Consider the following 8,180-nt stretch of genomic DNA (forward strand, 5'->3'; position numbering starts at 1 on the left):
TTGTTTCAGGAAAGAAATTGCACCGCTGATGGGAATGTTAGTAAACATGGATTTGATATCGAAGGAAATCATTGTAGCGTTATCTGGTTGAATGCTGCGGATGATGGAAACGAATTCTAAGGAATTCTTTACTGTGAAACGATGTTTTTTGCAGAGAGGGGACAAAAGTTCAACGAGAAATTTAGCAAGTTGATGCGTAGGTGATCCAATGCAAGAAATTATAGGTCTTACTGAAAATGAAGGTTTGTGTATTTTTGGAAGAGCATAAAGTCTCCCGCAGTTTGCGGCGGATGGAAAGATGCGTTTCTTAGTCGAAGAATGTAGAATGGGAGTCTGATTGATTTTCTTTTGAACCAGTTTTAGAAGGGTAAGAGCTGGATCCGTATTGAGACAAGTATATGGTCCATCGCTAATTAATTTTTCAACCGACTCTTGATACATGGATTTATCAAGTACAACAATTTGGCCACCTTTGTCAGCTTGAGTGATGAAAATATTGTTGTTTCTTTTAAGTTCTCGAATGGCAGAGATCTCAGATTTCTCAAATGGTGAAGAAATGGTTTTTCGATTGGCCGAAACTGAAGAGGAAACCAAGTGCCGAAGAGATTCTTTCTGATCAGGAGAAATTTTACTGTTGAGGAACGACCGTTCGATGGGCGCAAGAAGTTTTGTAGGACAAAAATGAGGCCTAGGTGATGCGAAATTAAGTCCGTATTCAAGTACTTTCAAATGGGCACCAGACAATGTTTCACTCGAAAGATTGACAACTTTTGGAGCATTCGAGAAGTCAGAAAATTTATGAGAACTTTTTTTTTCGAAGAACTTCTTGCAAGAAGCTGAGTGAACTTATTATCCAAAATTTCTTGATGTTGGCGATACACGTGAAGTGCCCGGTGGAACGATCTTGCGTCAAGCTGGGCGAAATCATCACGAGAATGTGCGAGAGAGAGATGCAGTTTGTACAAATCCAATTCAATTTTGGATAATAAGTTCACTCAGCTTCTTGCAAGAAGTTCTTCGAAAAAAAGTTCTCATAAATTTTCTGACTTCTCGAATGCTCCAAAAGTTGTCAATCTTTCGAGTGAAACATTGTCTGGTGCCCATTTGAAAGTACTTGAATACGGACTTAATTTCGCATCACCTAGGCCTCATTTTTGTCCTACAAAACTTCTTGCGCCCATCGAACGGTCGTTCCTCAACAGTAAAATTTCTCCTGATCAGAAAGAATCTCTTCGGCACTTGGTTTCCTCTTCAGTTTCGGCCAATCGAAAAACCATTTCTTCACCATTTGAGAAATCTGAGATCTCTGCCATTCGAGAACTTAAAAGAAACAACAATATTTTCATCACTCAAGCTGACAAAGGTGGCCAAATTGTTGTACTTGATAAATCCATGTATCAAGAGTCGGTTGAAAAATTAATTAGCGATGGACCATATACTTGTCTCAATACGGATCCAGCTCTTACCCTTCTAAAACTGGTTCAAAAGAAAATCAATCAGACTCCCATTCTACATTCTTCGACTAAGAAACGCATCTTTCCATCCGCCGCAAACTGCGGGAGACTTTATGCTCTTCCAAAAATACACAAACCTTCATTTTCAGTAAGACCTATAATTTCTTGCATTGGATCACCTACGCATCAACTTGCTAAATTTCTCGTTGAACTTTTGTCCCCTCTCTGCAAAAAACATCGTTTCACAGTAAAGAATTCCTTAGAATTCGTTTCCATCATCCGCAGCATTCAACCAGATAACGCTACAATGATTTCCTTCGATATCAAATCCATGTTTACTAACATTCCCATCAGCGGTGCAATTTCTTTCCTGAAACAACGTCTGCAAGAATTCCACTTCTCCTCGATTGAAATCGAAGAAATATGTCAACTCACCCAACTTTGTGTATCGCACAATTATTTTTCAGTGTTTGGAAAGTTTTACCGCCAAACAGAAGGTCTTGCCATGGGCAACCCACTCTCGCCTATCCTCTGTGACATATATATGGATTTTTTCGAAACAAAACTTTTGGAAACCCACCACTTCAAACTTTGGATCAGGTATGTTGATGACACATTCACTTTAGTTGATGAGACTGATGTCAATGTCACTGAGTTATTCAATTTTATGAATTCTATTGACCCACATATTGAATTCACCTATGAAATGGAAAAAAATAATATACTGCCTTTTCTCGACGTGCTCATTAAAAAGACAGACACTGAATTTCATACATCTGTGTACCGTAAGCCATTCGCTATCTCCATGCCACCTCATGCAAAATCCTTTCATCCTCCCAATCAGAAACTTTCGGCATTTGTTCATCGAGCACTAAAACTTTGCAGTGATTCAGCCTCCCTCCAGAATGAACTCAATATCCTTCGTGACATCGCTTCTAATCGGGGTTTTTCACCTTTTATCATCGACAAGGTCCTCAGAAAAATGACCCAGACATGCACCACGAACCTGCTCCCAGCTGACTCAAAACAGTTTTCTAATACCGTTGTTCTTCCATTCGTTTCTTCAAGTTTCATGATCTCTTCTATCTTCAAGAAATTTGACTTCCATACAATATTCCAGCCAACAAATATACTCACCTTTTCCCATCTGAAAGATCCTATCTCACCCTCCAAAGAATCTGGTATCTACTTCATCCCATGCAAGAATTGTGAAAATGGATATATTGGCCAAACTAGAAGAAATCTAAATATTCGAGTTCTCGAACACCGAAAGCATGTTGAGAAGGGACGGACGGATAATTCGGCTATTGCCCAACACTGCTGGCAACATTCACATCATTTTGATTTTGACAAAGCATTTGTTTTTAAAAAAGCAACACACAATTCGGAATTGAATTTTCTCGAGGGATACTTCATCAGAACATGCCAGAATTTCCTCGTTAATGATGGAAGAAACACACCACCTATTTCGTCAGCTTGGACAGGCTTTATTAACCTCAGTCGTGAAAAAACTTTCAACACTTTACAACAGATGGCTCCCCAATTCGCATCCAAAGACCACTCGGACGCAGCAAATACAAAGGCGAACTCTTCGGACGACCAGACGTAAACATCACTCTTCATTCGTGTGAGTTCTGACCACGAGGTCCTGATGACGGCTCTCCATTGAAGAGCCGAAACGCGTCGAGCATTCGACCAGTGTAATTTATTTGTCTTAAAAACGTGGCAATTTTTGTATAAAAAATTTGATTATTGGTAACATTTGTATGAATGTTACCGATAATCTCATCGGTTGCATATGCTCGAAAGTGGCATGCTTTCGTGCTATTTAGTAGCATGTGTATCCAGGCGCGGATCCAGGGTGATGTGGGGGGACGATTTTTCACAGCTTCAGTGAGATCAGTGAGGCCCAGCCTTGTGTCTGCAGACACCAAACATGTTTAAAATATAAAAATTAATTTTTTTTTTAAATTATTTAAAATTTAAATTAATTGAAAATCAAAATGAATTAAAAATTAAAATTTAAATTAATTAACAATTAAATATTGAAGGTAAGTAAAAATTGAAACGAAATTAAAATTTATTTTAATAAAAGTTATATATACATATTTTTCCAATAAGCAACATACTTATTAAAAAAATTGCTATGCAGCAACTAGCGTTAAAATTAAAGTGAACCTCTTTTGGGCTCAAGGAGCTCAGAAGAATTGTGCGCAATCGAAGTAACACTAAGAAAAGTGGATAAAAGTGATTCGGCGACTATAGTGAAATTACTCTAAATGCCTCTCCAAACAGAGGAACTATGATCAAGAATGTATGCAGATCAATTCTTCAAAAGTCATCTTCATTATCAGCAGATCAAATGAATAAGCGGTTACTGACAATAAATTTGGACATTTGTTCCGGCTACCCTCACAAAAAATACCGTACGCAAAAATGAGTTAGAGGGACAGACTGAATAATGTGTTATATATTTATAAACATTGTAACGAATTCTGATGCACATTATCAGCTAAAAAAAGTTATGTTAAGAGTATCAAGTGTAATTGTACGAATACATGAAAACTCCCCGGATGAAAATAGAACAGAATATCAAAAGTATATGAAGAACTACACTGTTCAACAGTTTTTCACTTTTTGTTTTTTACCGAAATGAAAGTAGTGACCTTTTATAAATTTTAGGTCACTGAACACTAAGGGCCCTTTCACACGGAGCGGATGCGGACGCGGATGCGGGTCCGGAAGAAGTTTTAACAATTGGAATATACTGCGCCTTTCAGACGAGCCGAAAAATCTCCGCACCTAGGAAATGTTCATGCGGGTCCGGACGTCGCCCGCTGTGTCAAAACCTAAGTGCGGGCTCCGCATCCGCACATAGAAGTTTTGACAATAGGTTTATTCGGAGCTATTCAGACGATGCGGATGCGGAGCGAATTCGTCCGCATCTTTGGCCACTTTTTGAAGGTGATTTTTCACTTAATTTTTTTAAGTATTTGCCATAAATACCCTTAAAAACACAATATGATGGTCCCTGCTCATTAATATAATGTACCTACATACGTGTATCCCTTCGTTTCCTTCTGAGATGAAGGAGATATAGCAACTTTAACTGCCTTTTGTCCATATTTCACAATTTTATACAATAAAATCTGCCAACAACGGCCACTGACGGGACCAAAACTATAAGCCGTTCTGTTCATTACGAATATTTAATTGACTGCATACTTTAATAACTTTTAAATTTAATTTAAAAATTTTAATTTTTTTCTTTTTAAATTTTTAAAATTATTCAAAAATATAAATATCTGAAATATTATTTTAAATATTTGTTATTTTTTTAAATTTTTAATCTGTTAATTTTTTTAAACTTTAAAAAAAATACTTTTATTAAACAACGTTATCCACGTACGGTGTTCACCCAGGGCCGGATTAAGTCGTTTGAAGACCCTTGCGCTTGAATATTTTTGGTGGTTCCCCCGATACCTACAAGTATATTTTACTCAATATTTAGTCTGTAAACTTAAAAAAATGAAATTTTATATTTCAGAAGTGACTAATCTAAGGATGGGATTTCACTCTAAAAGGTTTATGAAAGTTATTTTATTAAACTTGAAAAAAGCAACTAATAAATTGCAAGTGCAACCGATAAATTTATTAGTTGCTTTTTTAAAAGAATTATTATAAAATTTTTATAGTGTAATCCGTACTTGAAGCCGGGATTATACTATAAATTTTTGTAAAAGATCTTTTATAAAAGTTAAAAAATTCAACCAATAGGCGCATCGGTTGCATTCAAGCGAATGCAACCGAAGTCCCAACCCCTCCCTTTTTTTATACTTGCAAATTCTTTGATATTTGCTGAATTTTTTTTTTTTTTTTTTGGAACATCGAATGTTTTTGGATTGGATTTTTCGAACATTGGATGTGTTTTTGGAATTTTCTTTCATATTTTTCCGAAAAGACAGATTTTTTTCAAAATTTTTTGAAAATATTTTAAGATATTTTCTCCCATCGACTACTTGTGAGGATCGGAATGGAGGCATCTTTAGGCTCAATGATAAAAACCACCAAAGAATGCCTCTAGGCTGCCTATGGGCACTGAATCAGGGGTGAAGGAGAAAAATAATTACGAAAATTGCGAAAAAACAGTTTTTATGCACGAATTTCGAACTAAAGATGCGGGCGATTCGTCCGCATCTTCAGTGCTCGTTTGAAAGGGTATGCGGACCCGCGTCCGCATCCGCTCCGTGTGAGGCCCCTTTCACACGGACCGGACGTGGGTCCGGAAGAAATTTTAACAATTGGAATATACTGAGCCTTTTACACAGACGAGCCAAAATTTCCCCGCACCTACGAAATGTTCATGCAGGTACGGACGTCGTTCGCATGTGTCATAACCTAAGTGCGGACTCCGCATCCGCACATAGAAGTTTTGACAATTGGGTTATTCACACGATGCGGATGCGGAGCGAATTCGTCCGCATCTTTGGCTACTTTTTGAAGGTGATTTTGCACGGAATTTTTTTAATTATATATATTTGCCATAAATACCCTTAAAAACCCCTTAATTACCCTTTATGAAGGTCCCTGTTCACAAAAAATATGATATACCCACATACGTCTATCCCTCCGTTTCCTTCTAAGATGGACATGTAGCAACTGCCTTTGTCCATAATTTAAAATTTTATACAATAAAACTTGTTAACAGCGACCACTGACGGGACCAAAATTATAAGCCGTTCTGTTCATTACAAATATTTAATTGACTAAATACTTTAATAAGTTTTAAATTTAATTTAAAAATTTTAATTTTTTTCTTTTTAAATATTTGAAATTATTTAAAAAATATAAATATTTAGAACTTTTTAAATACGTATTTTTTTATATTTTTTTAATTTTTAATCTTTTAATTTTTTTAAACTTTAAAAAAAAATCTTTTATTAAACAACGTTATCCACGTACGGTGTTGACTCAGGGCCGGATTAAGACGTTTGAAGGTTCTAAGCACTTGAATATTTTTGGTGGTTCCCCCGATACCTGCAAGTATATTTTACTCGATATTCAGTCTATAAACTGAAAAAAAAAAAATTGACCAATAAAAGTATTGAATTTCACTCTAAAAGGTTTATGAAACTTGAAAAAGCAACCAATAAATTTATCGATTGTATTCGAGCAAATGCAACCAATCAGGCGCAACGGTGATCTTGAATTTTTCACGTTTTATCAAAGAGCTTCTACAAAACTTTTATAGTGTAATACCGGCCTTAGGCTAGTATTACCCTATAAAACTTTGATTAAAAATTCTTTTATAAAACTTGAAAAATGTAACCAATAAACATGTTACATTCGAGCGAACTTAACTGATCCGCCTATTGGTTGCATCTTCCAAGTTTTATACACGAACTTTTATAAAACTTTTATGGTGTAATACCGACCTAAGACAGAATTATGATGTGAATATTTCTAAGCACAGACATTTTGAAAGTCTCCACCCCTCCCCTTTTTTTCTACTTGCAAAGTTTTTGATATCTCCTGAATTTTTTTTTTTTTTTTTTTTTTTTTGGAACATCATTTAATGTTTTTAGAATTTTTCTTTCATATTTTTCCGAAAATACATATTTTTTTTCAAAATCGTTTGAAAATATTTTAAGATATTTTCCCCCTTCGACTATTTATGAAGATCGGAATGAAGGCATCTTTATACCCATATTCTATGGCAGTGGTTCTCAACCTTTGGAAACCCACGGCCCGGTAAATCTCTTTTGCGTAAGTAAAAGGCCCGGTCACACACACAACTAACGGGAAATTAATGAGAAAAATGAAACGGCGAATCACTCACGGCCCGGTGTGACTTTCTTTCTTTCAAACCGAGCACAACTCAGGTCTATCGCCATGGGCAATTTACTACCTAGTGAGTTGTGCCGGAAGTGTAAGTATGTGTACCTAACAATCTAAGTGCGTATCTAGTGTTGTGTATGATTTTTCAGTGCTGCCATCTATATCTCAGAAGTGAAGTGAGTGAGTGTTAGGGCGAAGTGATGCGGGCGAAACGCCCGAAATCTGAAATCACCCTTAAAATTCTCTCCTTTTTTGAGAAATATCACTGCTTACATTTTACATAAACGCTATGGGGTGTTATAATTACGATACGTGGAATAAAAAAATGATTGTAAAAAAATAAAATAGGCACACTGCCGTTGTTGATAAATCTGTCATCGACTCGGTCTTGTTGCTTTTGGCCTTCCTCTCGTGAATCACGAGATCCAGCATAGGCGTAAACTTGTATGCGGCCCATGGGCCCGAGCCCCCCCCCCCCAACATTTTTGAAGAGCCGGCTCGCCCCCCCCCCCCAAAAAAAATTCGACTGGATATGTTTCGCACATTTGGCTCAGAAAAAACTTTTTGACAAAAAAATTTTCTAAATAGTAGAAAAATAATCTGCTCGAAATTTTATTTTTCTTTAGAATCTCAATGCACTTGTTCTGTGACAATAGTAGTCTTATCTCGCAATCAAACCGACAGACCAGTCACGACCCAGGCTCTGTCCCTCCCGGGATATAAGCCTTTTTTTACCCTTGCGGGTTGGGTCGCGCTGGGGAGAAAGTGATGCCAACAGCACACGGTGTTCCCAGGTGGTCACCCTCCCAAGTACTAACCGCGCCCGATGCTGCTTTACTTGGGTGATCAGACGAGAACCGGAGTTTTCAGCATGGTATGGCCGTTGGC

At 36.9% G+C, this 8,180-nt stretch overlaps 1 non-coding gene across 1 annotated transcript; it reads right to left on the bottom strand.

Moving 5' to 3' along the window:
- Positions 1-8,061: 8,061 nt before the first annotated feature.
- On the bottom strand, positions 8,062-8,180 carry LOC149076682 (5S ribosomal RNA). Its single transcript, XR_016194220.1, has one exon. It is a non-coding gene; the product is annotated as a 5S ribosomal RNA (ribosomal RNA).

Source organism: Pholcus phalangioides, unplaced genomic scaffold (assembly GCF_987345545.1).
Source record: "Pholcus phalangioides strain wild (caught in Gottingen) unplaced genomic scaffold, Ppha-v1.0 ptg000015l_1, whole genome shotgun sequence".
In the NCBI taxonomy this organism is placed as follows: Eukaryota; Metazoa; Arthropoda; class Arachnida; order Araneae; family Pholcidae; genus Pholcus; species Pholcus phalangioides.